Source organism: Excalfactoria chinensis, chromosome 3 (genome assembly GCF_039878825.1).
Source record: "Excalfactoria chinensis isolate bCotChi1 chromosome 3, bCotChi1.hap2, whole genome shotgun sequence".
In the NCBI taxonomy this organism is placed as follows: Eukaryota; Metazoa; Chordata; class Aves; order Galliformes; family Phasianidae; genus Excalfactoria; species Excalfactoria chinensis.
In genome coordinates this window covers 14,079,908-14,092,869 of record NC_092827.1, presented here as the reverse complement: position 1 = coordinate 14,092,869, position 12,962 = coordinate 14,079,908, and the positions used below count along the sequence as shown (strand labels likewise).

General features: G+C 42.1%; 1 protein-coding gene across 2 annotated transcripts in view; it reads right to left on the bottom strand.

The window, feature by feature from the left end:
* The window catches only part of MBOAT2 (membrane bound glycerophospholipid O-acyltransferase 2), an 86,695-nt gene that overhangs the window by 30,705 nt on the left and 43,028 nt on the right, over window positions 1-12,962 (bottom strand). Inside the window, exon 1 of one of the 2 annotated variants that reach the window (XM_072332343.1) lies at window positions 7,124-7,183. The exons of the other annotated variant lie outside the window; for it this stretch is intronic. The gene's annotated coding sequence lies outside the window, so the exon portion shown is untranslated. Of the gene's footprint in view, window positions 1-7,123; window positions 7,184-12,962 lie in introns of those variants that run through there. 2 annotated transcript variants of the gene reach the window in all.

Genomic DNA, 12,962 nt, shown 5'->3' with positions numbered 1-12,962 from the left:
AACTTTCTACAATGAAATTAATGCCTTGGCAAACAACTGAAGAGCAGTGGGTACCGTGTACTTGAATTTCAGTAATGCTTTTGACATTGCCTCCCATTAAGATGCTCACAGAGAAGCTGTTGACATATATGTTGGAAGAGCAGGCAGTGAGGTGGATGGAAAACTGGCTGAATTATTACACCCAGAGAGCAATGGTCAGTGATGCAATGACTGGCTGCAGGCCAGCAATGAAGGGAAGGGGTCCATGCTGACCCAAGGGTCTTTACTGGGTCAGGTCCTGTTCAACAGCTTCATTACTGACCTGGGTAATGTAGCACCCTCAGCACGTCTGCTGACAGCACAAAACAGGAGAAATGACTGATAAGCCAGAGAATGATTCTGCCATCCAGAAGGACCTCAACTGGCTTCCTAGATTTGTTTATTTTTATTGCTTCAGCACTGCAAGTTTGAACATGCTATACAAGTAAGTGTAAAGGTCTTCAGTAATAGCTTAAAGGTCAATACACACGCAAAGATACAAAATGTGATGCTTCATTAAGTGAAACCTACAGTTCCAAAATCATACTTGCCTTATGTGCAAGTGAGAGATACAATCTGACATCGTCAAGGCAAAGCTTGTTGCTGATGTACAAGAAGGATTATCACAGGCTGCCATGTGGCAGGCTATTGAGTCCACGTGAACAACAAAACAATACTATACACATAGCAACAACCAAATGCCACCTGAAGTGACTCGCAAGAAAACTAGATTGGTTTCTGAACTGAAATACAGATGTTTTTACTGCTGGCAATGATAATAAAATAAATGACATGAAACATATGGCAAGGCTTGGGAAACAAGTGACCAAAGTAAAGATAATCGATTCCCTAAAAGTTTATTACACAGATTAAAATTAAAATCAGCATCAGTTCACTGTAGCAGCACAGCAGTAAGACAGACCAGGCAGCGCTTCCGAAAGCATTAGATACCCCTAAGGCAGCAATGACACTCCCCTTTCTCCTGCCTTTCTCTCAGAAAGAAGGAAACTGAAGGTACCATTGTATACGACTTTGAATGGATACAAATTTATGCTCAAGATTTACAGGAAGTCTGTTAGGTTACACAAATGTAACCACGTTGTTATAACCATTCACAGTTGGTCTGTATAGAAAAACAAAAATCATAAGCTGTGATCTAAGCCCAGATATACGTTCTCTAAGCACCCATAAAGGCTTAGAACTACGAGGGATAAGACAGATACGACAAAGTGATACAGCTCAAAAGAAAACTAAATGAGGTATCAGGGATATTTTAGCCCCACTGAATGAAAATACCTGAAATCTAGCCATGTCATCCAGGGCTGCCAGGCAGCTCAGTCACTATTAATTATAGAAAGAAGATCAAAGCCATGTGTTGAGGAACAGTATGTACACATGATCATCACAGAACAACAAAACCCAAACCTATTACAGCTTTACAAGTATTTAATTGTTTTGACAAGGTGTTAGACAACACTCTGCAGAGGAAGGGACGGATATTCTTTCCAACATCTTTAAAGGTGGAAATGCCAATCGTCACGCAAACGAGTGCAGGAGCACAAATGGCTCCTTGCCTTGAGGAGAATCAGGAACATCTATCAGATCCAGCATGCCTACTGATGCCCTAAACAAAACCAAACCTATCTTTATTTAGCTGCTGAGCAAAGTGTCATCCACCTGACTACTTGAAATAGATATTCACCACCACTACCAGTGTGACAGGATTTCCTCACCAAAACCACCCCATAGACCCGGAAAAAAGAAGTAACGCTTTGCAGAGCTCAACCAAATGCAGCTGTACCTAACTACCACAACATTAATTATAGGCTGTATGTGAACGCAGTGTTACCCAGGGCTAAATTTTCTCCTCTGGTACAAAAGCTAGTGGTTTTCAAGAAGCCATCTCTCACCTATCCCTGCTGTTAGGTGAGTAATGGTCTCACAAGCAGAATTACAAGTACCTCCCTTTGTTCAAGAGCTGCCACAAGCAAGTTACAATATGTTTAGCATTGCAAACAACGTTAAGACAAACTGACCTGTAATGCATGCTTTATGGTATATAATTAATCGGCACAAAGGCGTTCATTTAGAATTTATTTAGGACTAATTCACAGGATCTTTGTCAAAATGACCTTCCTTCATCTATCAACAGATGCAAGCAAGACAGGCATGTCTGGAAGACACTGCAATAATGAAGTAGCAGAAAGCAGAACAGATTGTCTGATACATTTAACTTCAGCTTTAAAGCTATAAACCCAACAAAAGCAACAACAACAAAATACCACCAGCAGCCACCTCTCACACTAGAAAACAGGTTACAAGCAAACAAGATTAAATATACCACTAGAAAGCAGGGCTTTTCAAGCTGCCATTTTATGTTTTAATTCACTACTATTTTGAGCACTGATAGCACTAAAAATATTAATAAACAAAGTTTTGTTTTTTCCATAGGTTCTAACATTTTACATTAAATATAATCTATTCTATATATCATCATGTGTTTTACTGTACACAGAGAACAGCAAACAAGCTCCCTCTCCAAGTGGCACTCTGCAGAAGGTGCTGATCAAGAGGATTACTGTTCTTTCCTAAAAATTAAATGCAGAGTTATCTCTAATTAGCAAATATGTTGTTCTACAACATTATTTCTTGTCTTATCTACCGCTGTTGTTGTTCATATTGATCTAAAAAGGGTTTGTTTTTAATCTGCATATATACATGAGTCTACCTATAGGTGCGTGTATGTGCCTATACACAGACAAAAAAGCCAAAAACCATCCTATGTGTCTGTATTTGTGCATATATATACAAATGGACATACATACAGATACGTACAGGCTTCTTTTACATCAAAAGGAATCTCTTTTGGTTTCCAAACATCTCCATTAAATTCAATATATACACATTGCTAAACTGGTGTTGCTACATTAAATAGACTTCCAAATAGACTTTGTTTCTGCCAATGAGGAATACCTGCTAAAGCTCAGCCCTGTACAATCCCTCCTCTTGATTATCCCCCCTAGCATGGCAGAGCCAACAAAACAATAGTTCACACCGTCATTGCTTGTCTAGTTCAGTGCAAGGTGAGCTAATTTTGTTTTTACAGGCAAACCCTCAATCCAGTGTTGTCTTAAATTCATTCCACATCATAACCTCACTATCCTGCCCACCACATCATCAACAGCAATGAAAGAGCAAAAGGTCTCATCAGGCAGGGCTATTAGCTCATGTAAGTCTCCATCCAGGTCAGTGTTCCTCCCCAGAAGTGGCTAAGGGGAAGCACTCAAACAAGCACACACTTCCCAATGCTTTGAGATTCAAACCACCAGCACCTTAAAGGCCTGGACTCAAATATTACCGAATGCACATATTTAATAACCTTCTGTAGAGCTTGTTTTTCTCCTCTCAAGGCATCCCCCCATCTTTATCAGTCTCGCTCTGTTCAGCAGTTCCAGGTTTTCAGCATAACTACATAAAAATCTGCACAAAACAAGCAAAAAGAAGTTGCTAAAGCTTGAGTAGCTTTGTGTTGTGCCTTCACAGCAGGATCACTGTGACCCTCAAAGACTTTGGTGTGCTGGCTAAAAAACAGCAATAACCTCCACAGATTAATTCCAGAGCTCTGTACATGCTGACCAGCCACAGCTGCAGGCTAACAACACACATCAGCTGATTGTATTTGCATAACCGGGGGCATGAGTTGCATTTTTGTTTGATTTTACACTTCTGAGGAACTCATCTTCTAAATAAAATATTTGGCCAGGTACCTAACATACCTATCTCTATTTGCATAAAATCCAGCCAAAATAGGAACAGTGACCTTGGCAAAGCCACCCTTCGGGAGCTGTCATAATGCTTTTATTATTTTAGGCTCTTCCCATGCAGTGGAAGGACAACAGCATAGTATGTTATGTTGCTAGAAGAAAGTTAAGTAAACCAACCAGCACAAGGCAAATTTTCAGTATAAATAAAGGTTTAACATTCAGTCAAGCTCTGCTCCTTCCAGTACATCAGGAGAAAACACAGACTTTAAATGTGTAGCTACACAGTTTCAGAAGGCAGATACAATCCCAATGTAGCATCACGCCACTCTGATTTTCAGAAGTGACAGAATAGCCGTGGAGTTTCCCAAGCCCATGTTCCAGCCCTGTGCTGAAAGCTGCTGCCTGGGTTGGCTGGTTGTCTTGTTCCTTCCACCAATGTGAGAATGTGAGAAATGTGAGAAATAAATTCTCCCCACTAGGGTCATAACAGAATCGTTATTAGATGTAGCTATATTAACTGCTTTAATTCCAACGATTGTAATTAGTTTTCATCGCTTACACAGCAAAAGTCCGCTCCGTGCAGTTACAACATAAAACATGGTTGTGAAACTTGAAAGGGAAAAACATCAAGCAAAAAGGTCCAAAGTGACAAAGCTAAACCTCTAATTCTGTAACCATCCAGTCCAAGCCAATACAAATACAGATTAGATTTAGCTCTGACTGTGCACAGGGTAAGCTAGCCTGCCCCAAAACGCTGTTGTTGCACCCAGAAAATGTACACAATTCCTGATCAAACCACACACCATTGATGTACATTGGCTTAGAACATTGATCACATAACCAGCCAGAGCTTGTGGCCTTCAGAAAGTCACAGTACTCTCTCCACATCACAAAACTACACTCTAGAATGTAATATGAATCCTCGTGACCCATTCACTAGTTTGTCTTCTCAGTACTTCAAAACGTGCTGAAAAAAAAACACCTCACAACAAAATGATCAAAACCAACAGCCTATGAGCCCAAGGTCACAGAAGGAAGAGCTCGTATCACCATGCTTCAGTGATGAGCAATCAGGCCAACCCATCCTTCTTCAACTTCACTAGAAGGTTTAGGGTCTGATGGCCACACACATAGGTGCAGCAGTGCTCCTACACGAGGCACGGCACAAGGGCTGGGCACAATCTCCAAAGCCATTTGCTTGGCCTTGCTGCCACAAAGGCAAGTTGGCTGACTTGTCCGTGCCACAAGGAGCACAGAGCTGACAGGCCCAGCACAGGCCATACGTCAGGCCTTCATCTGTGGGTTGATCAGTGCCTGTAAGGGATTTATTCAGCCAGCAGAGAAAGGCATCCAGACCCACTGGCTTCCTAGGCACAGGCAGGCACAGAAGGCTATGGGAAACAAGGCTTCGTTAGCTCTGCTGCACACAGAAGCATATGGGATTTCTGGGATAGCTAGTTTTGTTTACTGCAGATTTGCTGTAGATGTTCCTGCTTGCCTCAAGTATTTTGATGTTTTGCTAGATAGTGGCAATTTAGCTTGGTAAAGTAAATCTCAAACCAAGCTAAATTAAACAATCACTCCATTTATAGCTACAGGCCATACTTCAAATGCACCATTAATACATGACAAATGCAGACGCAGACATCCTTGTCAAAACTGCACGCTGAAATTTTGGTATTACCCCCACCCTTTCAAATTGCATTTCCTCTCACTTTCTGACCTCCCATCCTGCTCCCTCCAAATCTGGAGTGCTCCAGGCTCTCGTACAAAGGAAGAACATCAGCTGTGATGATGTGTGTGGGGAGTGCCTCCACTGCTTCACCGGCATGGAGGAGACATGTTGTTCACTCTTCCCGCACGTCTCCAAGGGAACGTGAAACTCGGAAGGATGGGGATAGTAGTAAACCTTTTTTTATCAGACTCAGAGCTGAAGTTGGACCTGTCCAAAATCTCCTATTAAACTGAGATGATCCAGGAGAGGTCATTCAAGTTCTCTCTCATCTGAAAAACCACAGTGTGTACTGTCATGTCATACCAACCCGTATTTCTGCAATTGCTTGAAGTATAACAGTAAACAATGCAGATAAGAGCACCAAGCTTGACCTTTACATTTTATAAAAAGCTGCTAACAGTTTGTTGCAGTTAAAAACAAGCACAAAGCAGAAAGTCTAACAACTAACCTAACACAAAACATGTAAAGGCAAAGCTCCCTGACCTTGGAATCTGCCTTGAGAGGCAAAGGTGACGGAAGGAGATCCTTCACATACCTTCTCACAGAGATGAGCAGTCATAGCTCACAAATAAAACAGCTGCTCAATTCCAAATGCTCCTAATTCTGGTGCTGGGAATTTCCATCTGTGCACCCATTTTTCTACACAGTATTTGCCTACCTATCGGATATTCCAGTACCACACAAGTCCTGTGCAGTATTTTTAAGGGTATACAGATGTTAATCATAACATTGACAAAAACTGGTAAAACAGCAGTATTTTAAAATGCAGTGTGACTATCCATAGTCCTTTAGCATCTGTAAGCTAGAGCTACCAAAATCAAAACGTTTTGTAAGGCTACATCATTTTGTTTCAGTAGGCCGTGAAGTTTGATGCAAGAACTTGGAGCAAATGCAACAGAACAAGTTCTCTGCTGGCAAACCCACAATGAGGTCAATCATTAAACCCGTTACCGCCATAATCTCAGTACTTGGCATGTATCATTTTGGATAAAGATAAGAGCGAGCTGTTGTTTTCCTTCTCCCACTCACCACTCCCCTCCAGCTTCCCACCCCTTTCAGACCCCATCCATGCCCCCAAGTGTCACAGCTGCTGTCCTTCCTGGCCGTGGAGCAGGGCAGATTCCCAGCTGTCTCATTCCCCTGAGCTGTGCTGCTGCCCCCACATCCCTGCCTCCGGATACGAACACCTGAGACAGAGAAAGAGGGCAACACAACACCACTGGGAGCGAGGGGAAGCTTTGCTCAACCACGAGGTGATGCCAGCTGGGATCTGTGCTCAGACAGCCAGGAGACATTCTGCACGCGCATTAAGGATGGCAGCAGCTGTGAAGCACAGGGGATGTGATTTGCTGAGAAGGTGGTTGTGCAGCCAGAAGCAGTGTACGGGGCAGCTTGCAGCTTAATAAACAACCCACATCCTGCAAGGTGGAATATGCAAAAGGAAAGGCCGCAGAAGTCAGTTTGTTACAGCACCTGAATATTTGAGCTACTTGATTATCACAGGGCAGCCAGCACTTCGAGCTAACAAACCAACATATCCAGAGCACAGATGAATTTTCTTTCCAACTGAGTATTAAAACAAAATGCCTTTTGTAGAAGTACTCACCAGAGAGGATGGCACGGCACTGTTTCTCACCTGAAGTCTCTTTTCTCCAGGAAGGAAGGTCACCTGGCTGCCCTGGTGCCTGCAAGCCCCACAGCTGGTCTGACCCACACCACATCCACAGCTCTCCTCCTTGCAAGAGAGCAGTTTGCATCACGTTGTGATCATGCACACATCTCAAAAAGTGCAGCATTTGGAATCAGGTGCTCTGAAAAACTCTCATTTACCAAAAATAAAACTTAATAGAAATACCTGCTTTGCTCTGATGCTTAATGCACCCTTAGTCCACCCTTTTGGATGACATGCTTCACTTCAGTCTGCATTTCTCACACCTAAGCTACCCCAAGGCTAAGTTAAATCACCACAATCACATGACTGTTCCATCTTTTACAGCCTTTAATTAATTCATGGCAACATATATAAAGCATTCACAGGATGCATCAGCCTTGCCACTGTCACAGTGTTTGTCACGTGCTCCAGCAGAATCATATTTAGAGATCAAAGTCATCTATCCGTCTCCTACTCCCAGCCTGGAGAAAACCTGTCACTAACTCCATTTTCTTTGCCAATGGTGAAGCCTAACACAGGTTACTCCTGAGAACAAGAGAGGCAACTTCCATTTTCACGCAGATTTCTTTTTTCCCCACGTGAATTTCCCAGCCATTTCCAAGACTGCATCCAAGCTACTGCACAGGAACAGGAGATGCAATAGAAATGGCATGGCACCAAACCAAGCCTCAGCAGCAGCGAGCCTTACATGTAAAGATTACTTGTAACATACAGTAGTCCTACTGCACGCTTATAAGGAAATATTTCAGAATCAGTGTCTGTGAACTGTTGCATGCAAGCATAGAAGGAAACCATTGTGAAAAAAGCCCCACATTTATTGCATTTATTTTGGAACATTTCTCTTCCAGCTCCCAGCAGGAAACTGGAAACTGAAGATTAATTACTCAATGACGGTCCAAGTCATGGCAAAATCACTCGTGGAATCACCCAGATGTTAACCCCAGACAAACAATAATTCTTCAAAGTGACATTTATCATCTCCAAGTTAGAGAGAAACTGTATTTTTGTATTTTCGTAACATATCTTATTATATATACTGTATATATTTGCTGTTACATAAAATACATATTTAGTTTCACTTGGTTACTGCTATGACCCCCTTTCCATACCGCTTGAACTTCGCCATACTTTCAGCCTACACTCACTGCTGATCTGCTTGTGCTCTGCTTTGTCATCTCCCGATTCTTCAGTAAAGATGAGCTTCTTACATGCCTCCAAATTTAACCCCTACATGCCTGGAGATACCAAATTATCTCAAAGTTAAGTAAAATAGTGTATAAAAATCAGTTACTGCTTATTCCAGTCAATAGAATCATATGGCCTGTCCCTAGGAACGTGCTGTATGAAGTCAGCTAGCAGAAGCCAATAGCAGAATATGTAACAGCCATATATGCTAGTGGAAGAGGCTTCATTTCCGTATCGATGCAGTGTGAGTATCATTGCAAGGAGGATAAGGAACAATATGTTGTTCACCAATTATCCTTTGAGATATGAAATCAAAATCACAAATCCTTCACCTATGTGTCACCCATATTAGTGCCATTTGCCTATTGCTCCTAAAGAAGATGTTCCGTTACATTTTTGCATTACAGAATCACAGAATCACAGAATCACAGAATGACCCGGGTTGGAAGGGACCTCAAGGATCATGTAGTTCCAACCCCCCTGCCTAGCAGGGCCACCAAACATACGCCTTTACTAGATCAGGTTGCCCAGAGCCCTGTCCAACCTGGTCTTGAACACCTCCAAGGACGGGGCATCCACAACCTCCCTGGGCAGCCTGTTCCAGGACCTAACCACTCTCCTAGTAAAGAACTTCCCCCCAACATCCAACCTAAATCTTCCCTCTTTTAACTTAAAACCATTTCCCCTAGTCCTGCTATTATCAGCCCTTTCAAAGAGTTTGCTCCCCTCCTGGGAGTAAGTTCCCTTCAGGTATTGAAAGGCTGCAATGAGGTCACCCCGCAACCTTCTCTTCTCCAGGCTGAACAAACCCAACTCCCTCAGCCTGTCCTCATAGGGGAGGTGCTCCAGCCCCCTGATCATCTTTGTGGCCCTCCTCTGGACCCTTTCCAAAATCTCCATATCTTTTTTGTACTGAGGGCTCCACACCTGGACACAGTACTCCAGATGGGGCCTCACAAGAGTAGAGTAGAGAGGGACAATCACCTCCCTATCCCTGCTGACCACCCCTCTCCTGATGGAGCCCAGGATCCCATTTGCCTTCCGGGCTGCCAGAGAGCACTGCTGGCTCGTGTTAAGTTTCTCATCTATCAGGACCCCTAGGTCTTTCTCTGCCGTCTTTGCATTAACCTGTTTCCTAAAATCTCACTACAGACATCAGCTCACAATTCACTGCATTTTGTACGTAAGTAGAAGAGAGCTTAAAATCATTTGTTGGAGAAAATAATAATAGTAATAATTTTAAAATCAATCATCTGAATCTTCCTTTAACGATTTCTGTCCCTCAGCACTCAGTCACCTCTCCTCCTCACTAAGTAGCTGGGAAAATTCTTCCCATTATGAGTTTGTCCTGTATTGGATGAAACCTGCAAACACAAAGAGCCATTCTTTGGTAGAGATCAGTTATTTTTCTCATCACAAACAGGGCGTCCAAGGAAATGAACTTCTCACTCCCAAGTCTTTTGTAACGCTGGTTTATCAGTGGCAACATCTGCTGCTGCTAGCGAGAGTGCCAGCGGGCTGCAGGTACCTACAAGGGAGGTATCTGACTGTCTTTCGCCAGCTTCAAGCTTCCTTTTTTGTTGTTGCTATTACATTTTCATTTTAAAAATTCCTTCATTTGCAGGTAACAAAAGAGCCACAAAACTCTAAAAATAAATTAATGCATTTTAAATCTGAACTGCAGAAACAGACTGAGAAGAAAGTTTGTGCTGATATTTATTCTTCAATAGTGGTACCAGTCTGAATTAAGAACTGAAATTTCTTTTTAAGCACAATTCTAGACAGCGCGCAGTGAAGCGCTGCATTTAGACTGTTCAAAGACATATTATGGCCTCAAGTTGCGCCAGGGCAAGTTTAGGTTGGATATTAGAAAGAACTTCTTTACAGAAAGGGTGGTTAGGTACTGGAATGGGCTCCCCAAGGAGGTGGTTGAATCGCCATCCCTGGATGTGTTTAAGAGCCGTTTGGATGTGGTACTCAGGGATATGATATAGCAGAGGTTTGTTGTTGTGGTGTTGTTTTGTGGTTGTTTTTTAAGAGATAGGCTACCGGTTAGGCTGCGGTTGGACTTGATGATCTTCAAGGTCTTTTCCAACCTGGCTAATTCTATGATTCTATGATTCTATTGCTTAAAGCTTGCCCAACTTAGAGCCACCGACAAAAAGCAATATGCATAAAATTGTTTACACCTATTTATTCGTAGCAGGAGATACACACCATATCTGAATAGAAACAATTTAGATAGTTTATAGCTGACTCCACAGCCACAGCAGAAAGGCACAACTACCAAGGGATGGAATGCAACTTGAGCAGCCCGGAAAGCCCATCACAGCCTTATTGTAAGACTCTGAACAGGTGACTCAAACCAAGATCCACAAATATAAGTGTTCCTATTTGTGAAGTTCTTCTTTAGGCATTCAAATTCCCGGTGTATAAATGCACAGAAGCTTGGGATTTGGGAGCTAAATTTACAGAGCTATTTCAGTCCCTCTGACTGCCCATCTATAAAACATGAATAGAAACACTTACCTAGCTCACAAGAGCGTTCTGTGAGCAACAGCGTCAAAGATCACAATTTGCTGAGCTGTTTTTGTATCATACGAATGCCCAAACACTAAACTTAGCCACTCTGCAAAACCAGTTCTAATAGAAAACACGCACCACGGAGCCATGTACAAATTGTGTTCATGCTAATACAAATCACTCGTTTTCAGATGGAATTAAATTAAGATCTCTTCCAAGCATGTTAGGCTCCACTCTGTAACCCTTCAGCCTAAAAATAGACTGATTGTCAGTCAGCCAGAAATTCCGTATGCATCCACAATCTCCTACACTGTGCTTGCCACGAATGTCAAGACTTTGAAAAATCGCATATGTTATAACAGTAAAGACAAACTCATCTGCAACACAAGCACACAATGTGCTATCTCTGATTATTCATTGTTGCAAAGCCTCGCAGTGTCACCGCCGTTCAGCTTCCTTCTGTGATTTCATTAGAAACCAAATCTGAGCAAAGGTTTCTGCTAAACGTGTGTGCTATGCTTCACAGGCCTTAAAAACCAGCCCAACGCATCTGGGGTTTGTGACCTTTGTTAGTGAATCAAATTGAGGACAAGCGGACCACAGCTTGTAAGAGAAGATAATTTCATTCAGGTTTGGCCTCTAAGATCCACAGGAGCCATTGCTTCTCTCTCCCATGAGCTGTTTGAATCAGCCATAGTCTATCCAAGTGAAATGAAAAACAGTGTTTATGCTTCTGTGTTTGCCTCAGTTATCCATCCGTTCTAATGCTGCTTTCAAAAGGGAAATAACTTCTGGTTTGCACTTTATATCCTCTCATTGCTTCACCAGGCATCCATATCCCTCCACTGAGGGATAAAATTTAATTATTATTCACCAGGACTTTTATTTATTATACTTATTTCCTAGCAGACTTGGAGTTCTCCTTCCACAATGGTTTATAATGCTCCTGCTACTAGTAATCTCTCCTGACTCTTCTTCATTTGTTAGAACAATTGAGAAAGTGCTCTGTAAAGACAGTGCAAGCTGAAAATATATTATATATAGGTCTTTTGGTTATTTAGAAGAGAAAATTTAGACGGCATTAACAGGGAAAAATGTCAAGATAAAATGCTTTTCAAGCCTGTCCTAGCTGCTAGGGGACAAGTACTGTTTGATGTAATGCTATTTCACATACTGAACCAAACCAAAGCAGAAATGAACCATAAAGCAACAAGAGGAAGAAAAATGTTGGTGGCACACTTACAAGAAGAGCACAGAATTTAACAATGAATAGACAGCAACATTCATATTTTGCTTCATTGAGTTCAGCTGAACACCAGAACTTATTCTTGCTCTGGAGATGCAAAGACAAAAGTAGAGTGAAAAAGGGAAAAAAACAACAGCAAATAAACCAACTGCCAGATGCTGTCATGAGAAAAAGCACTCCACTTCAAGCTGCTTAAGATACAGCATCAGCTGCAAACTACAAGAGGGAGATTGAGTCTTGCCACTGTTCATAATGAACTAATTAATAGCAAAAGCATCTGTAATTGTAAGCTTTTAAGTTGGTTTATTGAAGCATTCCCAGTCTATCCGAAGGCTCTGCCATGCTAGTTGAGTCAGACATCTCTAACCGAAGGTACATAAACTGGCCTCCAGCTACTAGCAAATTAACATCAGTGACCACCAAAAACCAACAGCGCTCCTTTCAGTTATTTGTACCTGTCCAGCAAAAGCCTTGTGAAGGTACCATGAACATCCTGGCACACCCTTAGGCTAAGCTCACTATTGCCACTAGATACAGAGGTGCTATACCTCTGTAATAGCTTTTCTGTCACAAATTACTTCAGTAATGAAGCAATGAAGCCCATGAATGTGTGATGCAGAAAAAAGAAAATAGCAGGAACGCATCTGATTTACGAGATCTGTGACTTGCAAGAAAAGAATAAAGGACAAAGATTTTATTCATGAGGAACAGTTATTCATCATGGCCCAAATTATCCTGGGCTCCTGCAAAGACTGCAAGACCGCATACAGTGAACAAACTTCAGAGTAGCAGAGCTGCTGTTAAGAAGCCTGCAGCTTC